This window comes from Dermacentor albipictus, chromosome 2 (genome assembly GCF_038994185.2).
Source record: "Dermacentor albipictus isolate Rhodes 1998 colony chromosome 2, USDA_Dalb.pri_finalv2, whole genome shotgun sequence".
NCBI classification, from domain to species: domain Eukaryota; kingdom Metazoa; phylum Arthropoda; class Arachnida; order Ixodida; family Ixodidae; genus Dermacentor; species Dermacentor albipictus.
In genome coordinates, this window is record NC_091822.1 from 178,863,953 (window position 1) to 178,869,952 (window position 6,000).

Here is a 6,000-nt window from a genome sequence, read left to right on the forward strand (position 1 = left end):
ATCGAGATACATCAGAATATGTTACCATACGTGCTGGCTAATTAGAAGTTCGTTAGGAAGGCATGAGACAGCCACAAGGAAACTGTTCTGGAGTGCACATTAGGAAGACATCTCATGCTTGCAAAAAAAGTGTTCAACAGAAAGACATCAGAAAATTCCAAAGGAGCATCAGGAAGTCAAATGATGGACGCTTCACATGAGTCTCGCGAGTTTATACTCGTCTCATGTGCATAAGGTATTCTTCCTTTCGCTTCATTTGTTCTATATACACAATCATATATACACAGAGCACACGATTTGGCGTAGCAGAGGGCTTGCCACCTCACAACAAATCACGCAATATTGAAGATTTTTTTTTCCACCGATAAGGTTAACCCCGCGAGATGCAGCTGACGCTACCGTGCCTCCACAAGCGAACATTGCAGGGCGCATGCGCTGTGGCAGCATCGCTACCATGAGTGCTTACACTTTGATGGCGAGCGTGTCCCGAATTGTACCATCCCATCAACTAGAACATGGGCGCCGGCGTCACCTAACGTCGAGAAATCACGCAGGCGCGTTCTCGCTTGCCTAAACGTTCCTTTCATTTCACGATTTCCTCCCCTACAGCTGTCACTGTCGCGTAAGGCGTCTCCCCGCCGGACACGTGCACTGCTCGACAAGATTTCACAGTAGCGGCACCACGTAAAGTAACGCTGGTAACGTCCAGTTGGCGCACCGTCACCAATGGCGCTAGCTGCGACGTAATATGGCCGAGATACGCTGAGCCGTGCTCGTTGTGAAGCGATGACTCACGCAAAACTCGCCCATAATAGCGGGGCGCGTCGGGCACCACCAGCAGATATACCACTGTGCACTATACTTTTGGATGAACACGAGCGGGTCTTGACTCCAGGCCAAGCGCCAAGTCGCTGGGCGGCGCAATGTTGCAATTCGGCTAGCGCTAGCAGTGGTCTTGTTTTTGCTCACCACAGTACATATACGTATCTACTCGCGCACCACTTTTTGTCGATGTAGATAAGCACGAAGGCAAACCATGCTCTAGTCCGTGCGCTTGACATTTTCATCCCCGTTTTAGGTTAAGCTGGGGAAGGGAGAAGCACCTTTTAAAACAAAGCACACCGCCAAGTGTCAAAGGACCACTTTTGCTACTTTCTCCTGCGTCAGAACGAACGCGAAACGGTCCACGCGGAAGCAGCGGCGATTCAGCCTCTATTGCGAGAAACCAAAAGCACAGCAAATGGTGCGGTAAAACAGGCGCAGCTTGCACGCGCGAGTAGCTGTCCCTTCATTGCCACAGAATGTTGTCCGCGAGTATAGGCAGGGCTTCCGCGTTCAGAACGGTGCACATGCGCAGCGGAACGTGTCGTGGTTAGGCCGCGCATCGATTAAGAGTCATGCGCTATCCTGTTTCCTATCAAAAACCACACGACTGCAAGTAGGCCACGCGTCCGCGTCATTGGCGAGGTGCACCAAAGGACGAGCCACAAGCTACCACCTGGTGTTTAATAGGCGGCATATCAACCCATTTCTCTGGAGCGCATGACTGCAAGCAAAACACGAGCAAAGCAGCAGCAGTGCTATTGCCAAGGTGCTTGGTTAACACTCCATTGCTCGAGAGCACTTTGGGGCTCCGTCTAGGTGCAAACATGTCCCAAACCGGCCAGAAACTCCTTTCTTTGCACCGCAGTGCATCGATTAAGCGCGCTAGACAAATGTGACCAACTATGCTACCAACAAAGCCATAACATTACGTATAGTTCCCAGAGTCAGAATGGTCACAATACCGAATAGTCTACTGACGAATTGGGCAGGTCTGACGTACAAGGATAGGGTAACGGCAGATTTTTTGAAGCATGGAGGGCATATTGTTCTAGAAAAATTGGCGACCCTGTATACGCAATGCCTCATGACCTCGAGCGTACCGGAATTTTAAGAACGCTAACATAATCCTAATTCATAAGAAAGGGGAACGCCAAAGACTTTAAAAATTATAGACCGATCACCTTACTGTCCGTTGCCTACAAAGTATTTACTAAGGTAAGCGCAAATAGAATCAGGAGCACCTTAGACTTCTGTCAACCAAAGAACCAGGCAGGATTTCGTAAAGGCTACACAAGAATAGACCGCACTCAGACTGTCAGTCAAGTGAGAGAAATGTGAGGAATATAACCAACCCTTACATATAGCTTTCATTGATTACGAGAAAGTGATTCAGTCGAAACCTCAGCTATCATGGCGCCATTACGGACACGGGGTGTAGATGAGCGGTGTGTTAAAATACTCAAAGATATGTATAGTGGCTCCACAGCCACCGTAGTCCTCCACAAAGAAAGCAACAAAATCCCAATAAAGAAGGGTGTTAGACAGGAAGGTACGATCTCTGCAATGCTATTCACAGCGTGTTTACAGGAGGTATTCAGAGACCTGGATTGGGAAGAATTGGGTATAAGAATACCTTAGTAAATTGCGATTCGCTGATATTGCCTTGCTTTGTAACTCAAGGGACCAATGGCAATGCATGCTCACTGACCTGGACAGGCGAATCAGAAGGGCGAGTCTAAAATTTAATCAGAAAACTAAAATGTTTAATAGGCTCAGAAGAGACCAGCAGTTCACGGTAGGCAGCGATGCACTGGACGTGGTAAGAGAAATAATCTACTTATTATAGGTAGTCACCGCGGATCGGGATCATGAGACTGAAATAATCAGAATAAGAATGAGCTGGGGTGCGTTTGGCAGGCACTCTCAGACCGTGAACAGCAGGTTGCCACTATTCCTCAAGAGAAAAGTGTATAACAGCTGTGTCTTACCAGTACTCACGTACGGGGCAGAAACCAGGAGGCTTACGAAAAGGGTTCTACTTGAATGGAGGACGACGCAACGAGCTATGGAAAAACGAATGATGGGAGTAACGTTAAGGGATAAGAGAAGAGCAGATTGGATGAGGGAACAAACGCGAGGTAATGACATCTTAGTTGAAATCAAGAAGAAATGGGCATGTGCAGGACCTGTAATGAGGAGGGAAGATAACCGATGGTCATTAAGGGTTACCGACTGGATTCCAAGGGAAGGGAATCGTAGCACGGGGCGCCAGAAAGGTGGGCGGATAAGGGTAAGAAGTTTGCAGGGATAACATGGCCACAATTAGCACATGACCGGGGTAGTGGGAGAAGTATGGGATAGGCCCTTGCCCTGCAGTGGGCGTAACCAGGCTGACGATGACGTACAATTCGTTCCAGCACAATCCTTTGTATTTCCAACATCTCGAGCATAAAAATTTTTTCTCCTTCAAATGCATAAGTGTAGACTTTTGAATGAATTGCATATGAGGAAGAGGCCTCTGTTTCGAATGAAGTTGCCATTTGCCGCTTTAACTGCAAGTCGTTCAAGTAAAAAAACCTGGTTGAACGCCCAAACGGAGCATATGGGATGCAGAGGTAAGCTGACAACTGCGCCCACATGTTCTTTTATAGCGCACCTAAATTCAAAAACATACAGGCATTAATATGTCAACCCAACCAGAGTTCGGCCCCCGGTAGACAGGGACTTGCGACCACGCACTCCATAACGGCGGAGTCACACAACGCCGACAGTACACCATTTTTTTCTACCAACTCACTGCGACAGCTGCCCAAAATTTCAGTGGCCCTATCATACTGTGCGACGCCAATAGCCTGCACATTATTCGCAAGCGGCGCTTCGGCAGGGGCTGAAGTCTCTGCAGATGTCACACCAGTTTCTTCAAGAGACGGCCACCCTAGCACCGTGCCTGCCGCAGAATGTTTGCTCATTTCTGCACGGGTGCTCGCTTTTTTTTTTATCTTTACCCATTCTCAAAAACATTTGAAAAAATCGTAAATATTCTGGAAGTAACCTCCGACAGAGCGTAACTTCCTGCGTTTTTTTTTCGATCTGCAGGTATAGGACCACCATTGGTCGCTCGCTTCAAGTACGGTATAAACCATGTAGTGCTCACATGAAATCGCAGCAAATTGCTGCCAGACAGATTTGCGCAAATGAGTAGCGTCGCATTACACGTGGAAGAGTGAATATAAGCGGCCGGTCTTTGGAAACAGCTGTTCGGCAGACTGATAGGGAGTTCTTGCTTTTCGTGCCATAACCTCGCTTGAGTGCGCACCATACGAAGTGAAAAGTCGTTGATATTATATCGCCATGGCCATAACTGAACTACACGAAATTGGGCAGCCCGAAATTGGAGTGGTGTCGGCCTAGAATCGCTGGACGTTTAGGTCAGGCCGTTCGCTATTGCGTCCACGTGCAGCCGTGGCCGGGATTCCATCCCGTGACACCACAGCCACTAACAACCACGGCGGCTACAACATAAGCAGCGCGCTACCTCGAGACGTAAAACACCTCTAGCACGGCCACAATACACGTACTACAACACAAACAGCAACACTTCTTAAAGAGAGCACTGTAAGACGGCGTCAGGAATAAGAATATAAAATGCCTTCACTGACCGTATCTGCCGCAAGCACTGCCGTTCACGAGAGCGGACTGGTTAGTTGGTACACCGATGCACTGAGCTCGGCTGATCAAGCGAGTATGTGACGGGCGTGTCCGCCGTAAGGTCTTTAAACCGTTTAGACCACGGGCACAGTCAACGCTGCGTAACGGCAATCGCTGGAAGCATTGCACATGCGCAGTACACGCATGGTGAGACTGTCTTTTCGGCGTGCGAACACGTCACTGTAGAGTCTCATTCGTCGTCTGCTAGCCGCGCTCTTGGCTTGCGAGCTGATGCTTCCGGCATTTATTTCCCCCCTTCGTTAAATATCTGTGCTTTGAAAAAACAGGGTAGAAAAAAAAAAGAAAACGGACCTACCTATGGAGGGCGCGTCTATGTATTGCCTTCAGGGTTGTTCCAAATGCACTGTCGGATATAAAAAAATATGCGGGCTCTTCTGTCTCCGAGAGCAGATGTAAGCACGGAATGGCTACCGGCAAAGCAGATTAGTTGGAGTAATTACGACGATTACCCACAACCATTTCACGACCACCACAACTATCGGCGACGCGCCGGACGCTGCCGGCATAGTCGCAAAGCGTGGCGCCATCTCTCGAAGGAGGCGGCGCAAAACGCGCGCCGCGGAAGCCAAGGACCACACGAGACGTTCATTTCAGGAATCGCCAGTCATTTGCATGCAGGCGCGAGTAAGAGTGGGCAAGAGACAGAAAATCTGGGGGCTTTTCCTCCTTGAATATGTGACCCTGCCTTGCACTACGGGGGAGGTTTCTTATCGCGTGTTCTAGGCGTGTGTCCCTAGACGTGCCGGCATGCCATCATTGCGGAGTGGAGTCGAGTTTGTTTACGGTCAGACGCTGGCTGCCGGCGCGGTAAAGAAGGTGAAGCAGCGGGCAAAGTCGTGGCGGATCGTAGCTTTCTCGCGCGTTACGGTGATGTACCTTATAAATAACAGCAGAGATGTTTCTGTGGGAGCAGTAACGACCATAATGGAGCCCGGGCCGCAAATATTGAAAATCTAGAAGGCAGAGCGCCTTAGCAACCGCGGTTTAACGCAAGTGGCTGAAAGGCCGCCGGTGACAACGACTGACCCAGTACCAGCTCCTTGAACATATGACTCTGCCTAGGCACTACGGGGAAGGTTTTTATGCGAAGCATATTACTAGAGCTCAACCCAGCTCGTTAGGCGCGGCGGTGTCGCCTTCAATACCACGTGACACCGTGACGTCACGACAGAGGAGAAACGGGGCTCCAACTCGCGCCGTCGCTCGGGGCGTCGTCTTCAAGGCTGACCATGTGACACCGTGACGTCACGACAAAGGAGAAACGGGGCTCCAACTCGCGGCGTCGCGGCGGTATATAAGCAGCTGCGCTTGCCTCTGCTAGACACTCACGAGGTCAGATGCCTCCTGGAGACAGAGCTGCTCGTATGGAATGAGAAGCGAAGGTTGCGGCGTGCTACAGAGACTGTTTCTAGGTGGCTTTGCTACGGCGCAGCGACTACGCGCCCC

The 6,000-nt window shown here is 49.9% G+C and overlaps 1 protein-coding gene across 1 annotated transcript in view; it reads right to left on the minus strand.

Annotated features, from left to right (window-relative positions):
• Positions 1 to 2,883, minus strand: part of LOC139056340 (uncharacterized) — a 42,130-nt gene extending 39,247 nt beyond the window's left edge. The window contains exon 1 of the mRNA XM_070534499.1: positions 2,814 to 2,883. The gene's annotated coding sequence lies outside the window, so the exon portion shown is untranslated. The remainder of the gene's footprint in view (positions 1 to 2,813) is intronic.
• Between the last annotated feature and the right edge of the window lie 3,117 nt (positions 2,884 to 6,000).